This window comes from Arachis duranensis, chromosome 9 (genome assembly GCF_000817695.3).
Source record: "Arachis duranensis cultivar V14167 chromosome 9, aradu.V14167.gnm2.J7QH, whole genome shotgun sequence".
In the NCBI taxonomy this organism is placed as follows: Eukaryota; Viridiplantae; Streptophyta; class Magnoliopsida; order Fabales; family Fabaceae; genus Arachis; species Arachis duranensis.
In genome coordinates this window covers 8,615,352-8,628,318 of record NC_029780.3, presented here as the reverse complement: position 1 = coordinate 8,628,318, position 12,967 = coordinate 8,615,352, and the positions used below count along the sequence as shown (strand labels likewise).

General features: G+C 32.7%; 2 pseudogenes; both read left to right on the top strand.

Annotated features, from left to right (window-relative positions):
* The first annotated feature begins 4,106 nt into the window (after positions 1 to 4,106).
* LOC107464370 (syntaxin-43-like) lies at positions 4,107 to 9,206 on the top strand (annotated as a pseudogene).
* A 544-nt stretch (positions 9,207 to 9,750) lies between these two features.
* LOC107464369 (MLO-like protein 1) overlaps positions 9,751 to 12,967 on the top strand; it is a 7,078-nt pseudogene continuing 3,861 nt past the window's right edge.

Below are 12,967 nucleotides of genomic sequence, written 5' to 3'. Positions count from 1 at the left end.
AACCGAAGTATTGGACCTCGGGTCGTTCTCCCTAGGAATTGTAATGAAGTGTTTTGTTATTGGTTGAGTTATTTTTTTGGGGTTTTGATAAGAGGCATGGAAGATAAATGGCAAGAAAGTAAACTAACAACTATAAAAGGCTCTTGGCAAGTTATGAAAATTTGAAGTCCTATCCTAGTTATCCTTCTCAATTGTGATGAGAATTGTTCATTGCTACCACTTAGTTAACCCTTACTAAATAAAGGAGAGTTAAGTGGATGAATTGACTTGAGCCACAAGTTCTAGCCAACTCCCAAGGAAAGACTAGCTTTAGTGCACTCCAAACCAATTAGCAATCTCTCCAATTATCAATCAACAAAGGAATTAGATAACTCAAGCGTCACTAATTACTCTACCTAGGCCAAGAGGAACAAAATCTATACTATATCTAGAAGAGGCATTTCAACAAACACATAAAAGGCAATAAAAGTAAACAACATAAATTGCAAGAATTAAAGAGGTATCTAACTACAAAGGTAAGAGATCAACAATAGAAAAGCAAAGAAGAACAATTATTATGAATTACCTCTTATTGAATTGGAAGAAAATGGAAGGAACAATAGTAGATCTACAACAAAGTATAAGAACAACGTAAAGGAAATTACAATAAAAGAATGGAAGAAGAATGAATCTAACAACAAGAAATTGAGATGTAGAAGTAGAAGAAAGCAAAGATTAAAACCTAGATCTAAGAACTAATCCTAATCCTAATCCTAATTCTAGAGAGAAGTGAGAGCTTCTCTCTCTAGAAACTACTTCTAAACTAAACTATGACTAATGGTAACTAACATGTGTTTCTCTCTTCAATCCTTGGCTTAAATAGCATCAGAAATGAGTTGGATTTGGCCCACAAGACTTGAGAATTCGCTGGCCCACGGATTGCATTAAGTGAACCAGGTGGCACAACGACGCATGCGCGTATAGTGCGCGTACGCGTCCCTATCTGCAGTGCAACTAGGGCAAATTTTATATCGTTGCGAAGCCCCGGATGTTAGCTTTCCAACCCAACTGGAACTGCATCATTTGGACCTCTGTAGCTCAAGTTATGGTCGTTTAAGTACGAAGAGGTCGGCTTGACAGCTTTCCGGTTCTTTCATTTCTTCATGAGTTCTCCAACTTTCCATGCTTCTTTCTTCATTCCCTTGATCCAATCTTTGCCTCCTAAACCTTAAATCACTTAACAAACATATCAAGGCATCTAATGGAATCAAGGAGAATTAGATTTAGCTATTTTAAGTCCTAAAAAGCATGTTTTCACTCTTAAGCACAATTAAGGGAGAAGTTATAAAACCATGCTATTTCATTGAATAAATGCGGGTAAAAGGTCATAAAACCCCTTAAAATCAATACAAGATAAACCGTCAAAACGGGGTTTGTCATAGCTAAAAAGGGTCTTCCAAGAATAATAGAGAAATTTTATCCTCTCCCATATCCAGTATGACAAAATCAGCAGGAAAAATAAATGGACCCACTTTCACAAGTAAATCCTCTACAACCCCCACAGGTATCTTAAAAGAAAGGTCAGCAAGTTGAAAAGAAATACGAGTAGGTTTTACCTCATCAATTTGGAACTTTCTCATCAATAAAGTGGCATGAGGTTGATGCTAACTCCAAGATCACACAAAACTCTCTGAATAGTGACATCTCCAATGGTGTAAGGAATTACAAAGCTTCCTGGATCCTACATCTTCTCAGGAAGGTTATATTGAATGATGGCACTGCATTCCTTTGTCAACACCACTATCTCACTTTCCTTCCAATTCCTCTTGTTACTCAATAATTCTTTCATAAATTTGGCATAGAAAGGCATTTGCTCAAGGACATTAGCTAAAGGAATGTTGATTTGAAGCTTCTTAAAGACCTTTAAAAATATGAAAAATTACTTGTCTTTGGAAGTCTTCTGGAGCCTCTGAGGGTATGGCATTTTGGGCTTGTATTTGGGAGCCTTAGGCAATGTTGAATGTGTGTCAAGAGAGACTGAAAAAGAGTTGTCTGCACGCCTGGGAGGGGCGTGTTCCACCTTCTCTTTCTTCTCTTCCGGAGCTTCTTTTTCAACCAGCTCCTCATTGACCTTGGTCTCAGAACCAGTTACTTTACCACTTCTCAATTGAATAGCCTTGCAGTCTTCTTTGGGATTCACCACTGTATCACCAGGAAGAGTATTAAGAGGTCTCTCAGGTAGTTGTTTACTCAATTGACCTAATTGCATTTCCAAGTTTCTGAATGAAGCTCTAGTCTCCTGCATAAAACTTGCAACTAATGATAATCAGTGGTCTTCTGAGGTTGAGAAGTTTCTTGCTGAGGTTGTTGTGGTTGAGATGACTGAAACTGGTGGTTATTGAAATTATTCTGATGAAAATTGCCCTAAGAATTATTGCAATTTTGTAGCCTCTGAGGTTGCTCTCTCCACCTAAAGTTTAGGTGATTTTTCCATCCTTGATTAAAGGTCTTGGCATATGGATCATTGTTAGGATTTCTAGGAGCATTCCCCATAAAATTGACATATTCAGGAGAAAATTGAGCATATTCATAATTCTCACCTTGAATGAAGCCACCATTCATGTCATATGGAGCCTCTTGAGGAAGCATTTTGAGCACTAACAGCTGAAACCTGCATCACACTCAAGTGCTGAGTAAGCATATTGATCTGTTGAGACATGACTTTGTTCTAAGCAAGAATAGCGTCAAAGGTATCCACTTCCAAGACTCCTTTCTTCTAAGGAGTCCCAGAGTTCACAGGATTCCTCTCAGAAGAGTAAAGATATTGGTTGTTATCAACCATCTATATAAGTTCAGTAGCCTCTTTAGGCGTCTTTTTTATGTGCAATGAATCACCTGCAGAGTTGTCCAAGCACATTTTGGCCATTTCAAAAAGGCCATCATAAAAGATCTCCAACTTGGTCCATTCAGAAAACATGTTAGGAGGGCATCTCTTGATCATCAGCTTGTACCTCTCCTAGGCTTCATAGAGGAGTCATCATCTCTCTATCTGAAGGTTTGAATATTCACCCTTAGCTTAGTCAGCTTCTGTGGTGAAAAAAATTTGGTCAGAAATTCATTGACCACCTTGTCCCAAGTGTCTAGGCTCTCCTTGGACTAAGAATAAAGTCACTGCTTTGCTCTATCCCTCACGTCAAATGGAAAGAGCATAAGCTTGTAAACCTCAAAACTCACTTAATTTGACTTCACAGTGTCATAGATCTACAGAAAGTTAGAAATGAATTAATTTGGATCTTTCTGTGGGAGTCCATGATACTGACAGTTTTACTATACCAGGGTGATTAACTGAGGCTTCAACTCAAAGTTGTTTGCACATATAGGAGGCACCACAATACTGTTCCCATAGAAATCAGGAGTGAGAGCATTGTATGAGCCAAGCATCCTTCTAGGTTGTTCATTCTCATTCTGATTAACCACATTAGCATTGACATCATTATTGGCATCCATGGTGAACTCTTCAGCTTCTTTTGAAAGAGTATTACTGATATTTTCACCAGATTTGTAGAGTCTAGTTTGTTGCAAATGCCATCTCAAGGTCCTCTCAGGTTCAGGATCAAAATCTACAAGAGATTTTTTGTTCTTCTTCCTGCTCATAAACAAACAGAAAACAAGAAAAAGTGAGAATCTCTACACGTTAGAGTGAGGAGAATTTCCAATGAGGTAACATGAGTAAGAGAAATTATAGAAAGCAACTAAATAAAGAAGGCAATAAAATTCGAAAATTATAATCAAAACTTGGAGCAAAAAAATTTCGAAATTTATAAGAAAAATAATCAGAAAAATTAAAATAAAAATAACTAGGCGATACTAAACTTAATTTCAGAAATTAAAAAAAATAATTGAAAAAAAATTCGAAAAGCTAAAATTTAAATAAAATTAAAGCTAAAATCGCCTAATCTAAGCAATCAAACAACTGGTAGTTGTCAATCACAAACAATCCCCGGTAACGACGCCAAAAACTTTGTGCGGAATTTAAAATCCATAAATTTACCGGCAAGTGCATCGAGTCGTATCAAGTAATAACTCAGGAAATGATTGAGTGATTTACTTAGTCAAACAAACAGAAAATGATGTTTGAGAGTTCACTAGTATTAAACAGTAAATTCAGAGAATTAGAAAGTAAGCAGTAAACGGGTTGTGAAATATATATGAGAAAACAGTTAAGGTTTCGGAGTTGTTTATTTTCCAGATTAACTTTTCTTATCAACTATTTTAATCATGCAAGATTCAGTTCATGGCAAACTATATATGATTAAACCCTAATTCCTTAGTAATTTAGTCTCCTCTAACCTAGTTAACCGCCGATTCCTTTGTCACTTAATTTTAATTAGATATTTAACTCCAATTCTAGTTTATATGTTACAGAAACCCTAATTATCTAAATATAAGAGGATTGTATATCATGTATCTCGTTAAGTCCAGATAATTAGTGATTTAAGAAATATTATTTTCAAGTTGTTGTTCAATTAAATTGTTTTTTCAAAATTTATAAAAACTCAAATAAAATAAATAAATCTAAACTTTTGGAATTTTATTCCATTCTTTTATCTCTTTAATTTGCAATATACGACTTTGACAAATAATAATTTGACGGAATTAGTTCATATTCTATGCAGGAAGGGTTTATGATTATATGCTTCTGAAAGTTTGTCACAATTGTCTTTTATGAAAAGTGTTAAAAATAAGTCTTAAATTAGTTGTTTTTAAAAATTAAGACCATTGAATTGGTCAGCACCTCGCTCCTCAACCCTAATCGCTCTTACATACCTCTAAGCACCGACGATCCCGGTAGCTCAAGGTGATTTCGCGCAGATCTTTCTATGTTGGTGCTTTTTGGATTTGGATTGAACGAAAGCGGAAACATTTGAATTATTGTATTTTTTTCTTTTTCTTTTTATTTTCGACCTCGGGATTATGATAAAAAGGTTTGTATCTGTTTACACTCTACACCGGAGTTTTAAGAATAGCTCTAACTTGATGAAAACTCAAATTTCAGTGAATATGAGTGTGTCTATATTTTTAATAGACGAATTGTCTGTAGTACACTTTCTTGAATATTAGTTAATATACTCATTTTCTTCTTCGTTTAGAGTTTAAATGCTTGTCTATATCTATATATTGTACCTGGCTTATTATTGGATGTAATGGCATCAATGGATCTATCTAGTTAACCTCACTTAGTGGATAAAGGCTTTGTTGAAGTTGTTTTTGGTAGGGAATTCGAATCATGGTGGAAATAGGGGGTGTTTTTCTTATAGATTTGTCACTTGTTTACGACATTATGCATAGTTCAACTCTCTGCCTTTTGTTTTTCAAATGCATGTATTGCTTGAAGCTATTAAAAAGACTTTGAAATGGTGGGTTGTTCATTGTTCTTGTGAAATGCAGTAAGGATCTAAATCTGGTTACAGTTGGGTTACCGCCAGCATGGGTGGATGTGTCTGAAGAAATATCAGCAAATTTGCAGCGCGCCAGAACAAAAATGGCAGAGTTGGCCAAGGCGCATGCAAAGGCTTTAATGCCATCATTTGGTGACGGTAAGGAAGAACAACGTGCTATCGAGTCCCTAAACATATGAGATAACTGACTTGATAAAGAGATCAGAGAAGAGATTGCAGAGACTTCCTGCTGGTGGGCCATCTGAGGATTCCAATGTGAGAAAGAATGTGCAGGTACCACCATTCAATAATTATCATATAATATCCATTTCGAAAGATGGACGTTCTTTATTGGTATATAAGAATAAATGTGTATTATTCAACTCAAAATCTCTGGGCTTCTCAATAAATGAAACATTAAACGATTTCTTCTCTGGCATGATTGACTGGTATGGTATTTTGGTTCTAAATTGAGTTTAGGTAAAGACATTTATTAAGCAAATAAATCTTATATGTTAACTATCAGCTAGCAGATAGTCATTTCAGTTTAGCTGGCATTATTCTTACAATCAAGTTAAGAGTTTGCATACTATGTTTTAGAATCAGGAGGTCTTATTAAGAGCACTTGCCAATGAGCGTTTCTGGACAAGGCATATGATAACTAACTACTAACTCTCCCCTTCTCCTTAATATTTTGTGCATGTCACCAATTTCACACATTGATTTTCTCTGCTTCATAAAATGATTCTAGGTTTGCCTTTGAGTTATACTGTTGGGGAAAGCACACACTAATCATCATTTTATTTCTCTTTACAGATTAGAAGATTTTCCTGTTAAACAGAAAATAGTTTCCAATTCTTTAGCATCCATGTTTATTTTACCCTTTTGCTATTGATGGTGAAATATTTTCGAACATTTCTTGATTTTCTGTACTGGTATGAGGAGGAAGAGACAGGTGTTCATTATTCATACTTATCCATTTTCTATCTTTATTAGCCCAAAAGCTAGCTGGTCATTTGTCCATGAAATTGAGTCTAAGATGGGTGCCTTGACATTGTACTGTTTAATCTTTATGTGTCAACACGTTTTACATGTGCTTCTGTCTGTTATTCCATAACCTTATTGGTAGTTGTGTATTGATTTTTTTTTTTAATACTCTGTTCATGGATTGCAGCGTTCTCTTGCTACCGACCTTCAGAACCTCTCTGTAGAACTCCGCAAGAAACAATCGACATATTTGAGGCGCCTAAGGCAACAAAAGGAGGTCAGAGAATTTATTTATTTAAATATTTTTCTTTTCGGTAACAAAGAAGTGCAAGATAATATAGTAGAGTTTATGCCTGAACAATTTAGCATCAATTTAGTAAATGGAAAGCTAATATAGCCACAAAATTGTATTTTATTGTATTCTGTTCATAAACAATATATATATATATTTTTGTTATTTTAAACTGCAACTCTCATGTCTTACCATTTCAATTGTTCTTCATTGAATAGGTTTAGTCCCTATCATTTTTGTGCCTTAATCCCTGCTGCTGTGACTAATTTGAATTTTTATCCTTACTATTAAGTACTGGTACCTATATTTATTTATTTTTCATTTGTTAGGTTTTAGTTCTTACTCAATATTCATCAAAAGGAAGGATTTGGCTCCTCTAAAGTGCTGGTTGCACACTTGCACTGTAGAACATCTAAACAATTAAGATATAAGCACATGCATAACTATCATATAATTTGAAACCATTGATTATTTCATTAATGGATCAGATGTTTCACTTTATTCTCTATTTTTCAAGAAGGATTAACTCCTAGAGTTTGATACTTCAATTCTATTAATATACTTATGTCCTGGAAAAAATATAAAATAAAATAATGTGGATCAAAGTCAAATATTGACAGCTGTAGAACCAAAATCTACCTTGATCCCTTCTTATTTTGCTATTAGCTAGTGGTTTCTCAATCATCCTCTATGTTGGCCAGCAACAGGAACGAATGAGGGCTTATATCCTGAAAATCAATAATGATCAAATTCAAACTAGTGACAACTGGCAACCGAAGAACCAGATCTATGTTGATCCTTTTTTTTTTTGTCTATTGGCAAGTGATTTCTTATCTTCCTGTATGCCAGCCAACAATTTGATTGTCCTTTGTTTTGGAGGAATATTATATTGGAATGAGCAGTAAATATCTGGAGAATATCTCAATTACTAATGCCATAAATAGTAGTAAATAACTTGTGGAAATTCTGTCTTGAAGTTTGGTATTGTCACTGTATGATGTTGCAGGGTCAAGACGGGGTTGATTTAGAGATCAACATGAATGGAAGTAAATCCACATATGAAGATGATGACCTGGATAATATGGTAATTCTTGTGGAAATTCTTTTTTTTTTTTTTTTTTGAAAAAAAAAAAAAAAAAAAAACAAGTTCTGTGTGTTTAGATATTTAATGAACATCAGATGGCCAAGCTGAAAAAAACTGAAGCATTCACAGTGGAAAGAGAAAAAGAAATTCAGCAGGTAGGCAAAGCTTGCTATTAATGGTGTTTACTGATGTTGTATTGGTTCTTCATGAGCTAATATATTCTTGTGTTGATAGGTTGTAGAATCTGTAAACGAGCTTGCTCAAATTATGAAGGATTTATGAGTCCTAGTCGTTGACCAGGTCAGCAGATGCCATCCTTCCATTGGGAATTGAAAACTTTCTTACTCATAAACCCTGGAGAAAATGACATTCAGTACGTACAGGGTACAATTGTTGATAGAATAGACTACATCATTCAGAATGTAGCCACTACAGTTGAGGATGGCCTTAAACAGCTTCAGAAGGTCCTACATCTCTTCCTTTCCTACTGTTTTAGTTGGAGTGTGTTTCATGTTCTCTCTTTAGTGCTTTCCACAATTTTCATCTCAGTTTCCATACAATAACTATTTGGTTTATGGTACTTGCAGGCAGAGAGAAACCAGAAAAAGGGGGGCATGGTAATGTGTGCGACGGTGCTGCTCATCATGTGCCTTGTTATGTTGGTTCTCTTAATCCTTAAGGAAATTATCTTGTGATCGATGGCGGTATTCAATATTGTGGTCACCTTTCATGGGTGCAATCTTTCCACTGATTCTACCAATTACTGGCTTGGATATATTTGGTAATGCAGCTTGTCTTAAGAGAGGACCAAGGAGTTTCGAAGTATCTAACGCATGTGTTCAGTGTTCTGGATGAAGAGATCCGAAAATGATTCTTTTGCAACTTGTTAAGCCAGATTGGACATAATGAAGGAGGTGTGTATAGTGTCGCCGAATGAATCTTCTACTAAGCATTCTTTTGCCTCCGGGAGCCGGTGCAAGATTGGAAAGTGAGAGTAGAATTGAATTAGATTCTAGTTAAAAATTTGGATTAAATTAGATTAAGTTTCTGCACCTTAATTTCGATATAAAAGAGTAGAATCTTTGTTTTGACTTAAGGGTAAAAACCTAAGCGAGTCTTAGAGCTTAATTGGTCTTCATTTTTTATGATAGTTGGATGATCTGAATATATTTAATTGGTTCAATTCCATCTAATTTATTTTCCTTTTTTTTTTTTGGTCAAATGGATTGGACAACCCCCAATCCTAGGTATTACATTCATACACCCATGTATTACACACTCACACAACTCACTCACACACACTACATGGGAGTACACATAAATGGTTCTATATTCCTCCAGGAGGACTTGAACCCGGTGCAGCTCTATGGGATGCACACAAAGTGGCCATCTAACCCAGGCCTCGGCTGCATCTAATTTATTTTCCATATGATCCAATTAGTTGACTTGTTGGACTTTGCTAATTAAATTAATGAATTTTAAAATATAATATTTTAAAATTTATTGGGATGTTACATAGGATGGATTAATTCAATTATATTGATATAAGTTGTATAACAATAAATAATTCTAGAAAATAATTCTCAAATCAAAACTCTTTAATTACCTTTGAATTTAACTTCTTTAATTATTACTTTAATTTCATGTACACAAACCAAAACCTCATCCTGTTAATGATTAATTGAAATAATGTTCCCTCTCATAAATATAACATGGTACACATAACTCCTATAGTAATTTCAAATGTAGTTCAAAATATCATTTTTGCTTCTTAAAAGCATGCACTTTAATTTGGACAAAAAATGGGGCATGCACATTGATACATATACATACCTTGATAATAAATTAATAAATAATTGTAATAACGAACGTGTAGCTTTTTATTAATCACCCAATTTCCCTTGGTTGCATCGAAAAATATTCAAAATGATCAAAACATCAACTACTTCATTTGCAACAGAGTTGGTAGGTAATAACAACAATCTGCTGGAACGAATCTAATAATCATGATAAAAACATACATGAAAATGAGGAAATTAAACCACTATGTTCCAGGGATCAAATAATAAAATCACACAAATTGTCATAGCTAGGTTGCATGCATATAGTAGTATATTGGTGTTGGGAAAAAGAAGAGAATAATAATGAGTATTAGAGGTGTTGATGAGGAACAAGACATAGAATTAGAATTCACTCCGACGTGGGTGGTTGCCGTTGTCTGCTCCGTCATCGTTGGCGTCTCCTTCGCCGTCGAGCGCTTCCTTCATTATGCCGGAAAGCGTCTTAAGAAGAAGAATCAGACCACACTCTATGAAGCTCTGCTCAAGATCAAAGAAGGTTATTATTATTGTTATTAGATGACATGTCTATTATTCAACATTTTTTACATTCTAAGTTTAATGTAAATTTTAAAATAAACTAAAATAAAGAAAAAGAAAAAATTTGGGCTGTCGTGTAAATACTTCACAGATAGTTTATGTGATTTCATTTAATTTGTTTATTTATTAATTATTTATATTTAATTGGTCATGAATAAATATATATCAATGAAATATATTGATATAGGAAAAACTGATTTTAATATGATATAATTTAAGCCAACAAGTTATAACTAAAATAACATAATCTTTCATCCAGAAGTTGTACGTTCGAGTCTCATTCTTAATTTTAGAAAAAAATATATATAATATAATTTAATAATATTAATTTTCATGGCAAATATATAAATGATGATTATCATCAGGTGGATATTCTTATAAAATTCAAAAGATATCAATATAGTATTACATTTTCTTTGTTATTATTATTATTTTTATTATTTTGAAATTTTCAGAGTTGATGGTGTTGGGGTTTATTTCTCTGTTTCTATCGGTATCACAACGTGGGATAACAAAAATATGTGTCCCAAAAAGTTGGAGTCACCACATGCTTCCATGTAGTCTTAAAGAAAAAGAAGAGTTAGAAGCTGAAACAAATATTACTTCATCACATTTTCAGAATTCTCTTACTTTCTCTTCCAATCTTAGACACCTTCTTGCTCTTCCTCATGCCCAAGTAGCCGCAGAGGCTCAGCTTCAATACTGTGCTCGCAAGGTATTCATTATCATACAACTATACAATATTCCATCCAATTATATCATCTACAAAATTTGTTTATAATAATTTAATATAATGAGACAAATATGATGGAGTAAATAAGGCAAGTTAATAAATGCTAAATAAAGTAGGTTCTAGTTGTTTTTTTTTTTTTGTCTTCTTAATATTATCACAAAAATATTTGGTAATTAAAAAAATTAATCAAAAATAATCATAACTTATCTTATTTAACATTTATAAAGTAAATTATAATTGTCTTTTTTGTTTTCTTAACATTACGGTATAATTACTATGTACTACTTACAACATTATTATATGTACATCCGACATTGTTTGGATGATTGAATTCATATTTATTCTTAAGGTATCGTGATCGTCATTTTATATTTGTTTATTCTTAAAATTAGTCATTATATATTTATGTATAAAATATATATTATTTAATTTATTTTTAATAAATATTTTATATTCACAGTTGATTTTGATAACTAATTTAATATACATTTTTTAATAAACTAATCAGCCATCACCAAAATGATCAATTATCTTATAGCAGAATAATCAAAATTTTCATAGCAGAATAATTAAACTTGTTTAATTTAGAATAGTACTATATAGTATAATTTTTTTTTCATAAACACCAAATAAGCATTCTCTCTATGTAACATGATTGCTCAATCTACCAAGTTTATTGTCAATTGAGTTTCAAGAATAGTAGGAAAACTAAATTTCCATGGAAAATACTCTTTAGCTAAGAATTTGTCATTATTTTATTCTAGAACTATTCAATTTAAGATTTTATTGTTTCATTTTCCAGAACAAGGTACCTTTATTATCCAACCAAGCAGTGCATCATCTTCATATCTTCATATTTGTCCTAGCTATCGCTCATGTAACGTTTTGTGTTCTCACAGTTGCCATTGGATTATTAAGGGTCAGTATCTAATAATCTAATTAATAAATAAATCCTCCTTTGATTTATTATGTTTACTGATTATTAATGCATACCTGTGTTTGTATATATAGATACGTCAGTGGAAGCAATGGGAACACTCTGTTGCAACTCAAAGCAATGAGACACACCGAGGTCAAGTAAAACTTGATCACTTTATTTTAGTCACTGTGATCATGTTTCGTGATAAATATACAACATACGTTCATTTATTTTTATCAGAATTTAGCATTTATAGTTAAAATTTGGTGGCTAAATTTCATTTTTGTGGTAATGGACATATATTAAATCGTAGTATACAATAATTAAATGAAATTTAATTATGTTTGAGAATAACTAACAAATTATGTTGCAGATTTGGAGTCAACAGTTACTCTTGTTCACCAACATGCGTTTATCAGAGATCATTTTATAGGGATAGGCAAAAATTCGACCCTACTGGGTTGGGTGGTATGTTAAACTCTCCAAGAATTTTGAAACACAGATCAAAATATTGCTTAAAACTTATGATTATTAGATCATGATTGGATCCGTATACCGAAATTGAGTGTTAATTATCTTTATTATTAGCTGTTATAAAATTAATTTTTTTAGGAGTTTAAGTAGATAAAAAAAATATAAACTATTATATTTTTAACAAATCTCTCATGCAAGAAATTTTTTTTAGATTTATATAAAATTTGCATAAATTTTATTTTTTTTTATTTGCTTAATACTGAAACTCTTTTTTGGAGTTAGTAAAAATCTTTGACATTATTCAAATTCTGAAAATTTTGGTCATAAAAATTTTGATATTATGTTATAAAATTATTTTTTTAAAAATTATTAAATTAATAGGAAATACATAAATAATTATATATATAAGAAAGTATCATTCTGATTGTCTTCACTTAATTAATCTTTAATCTTGTATATGACATCATCTGCTCAACATGATAATCTATGCCCTATATTTCACATCTTGTCTTGTTATTGACATTATTCCTTCTAATTATTGATGCATGTTTCTTTCAGAAATCTTTCTTCAAGCAATTTTATGGATCTGTGACAAAATTAGATTATGTGACATTAAGGCTCGGTTTTATTATGGTAAGATTCTAAGGTGCCATGTTTAATTATTATTTACTGATGATAAATAA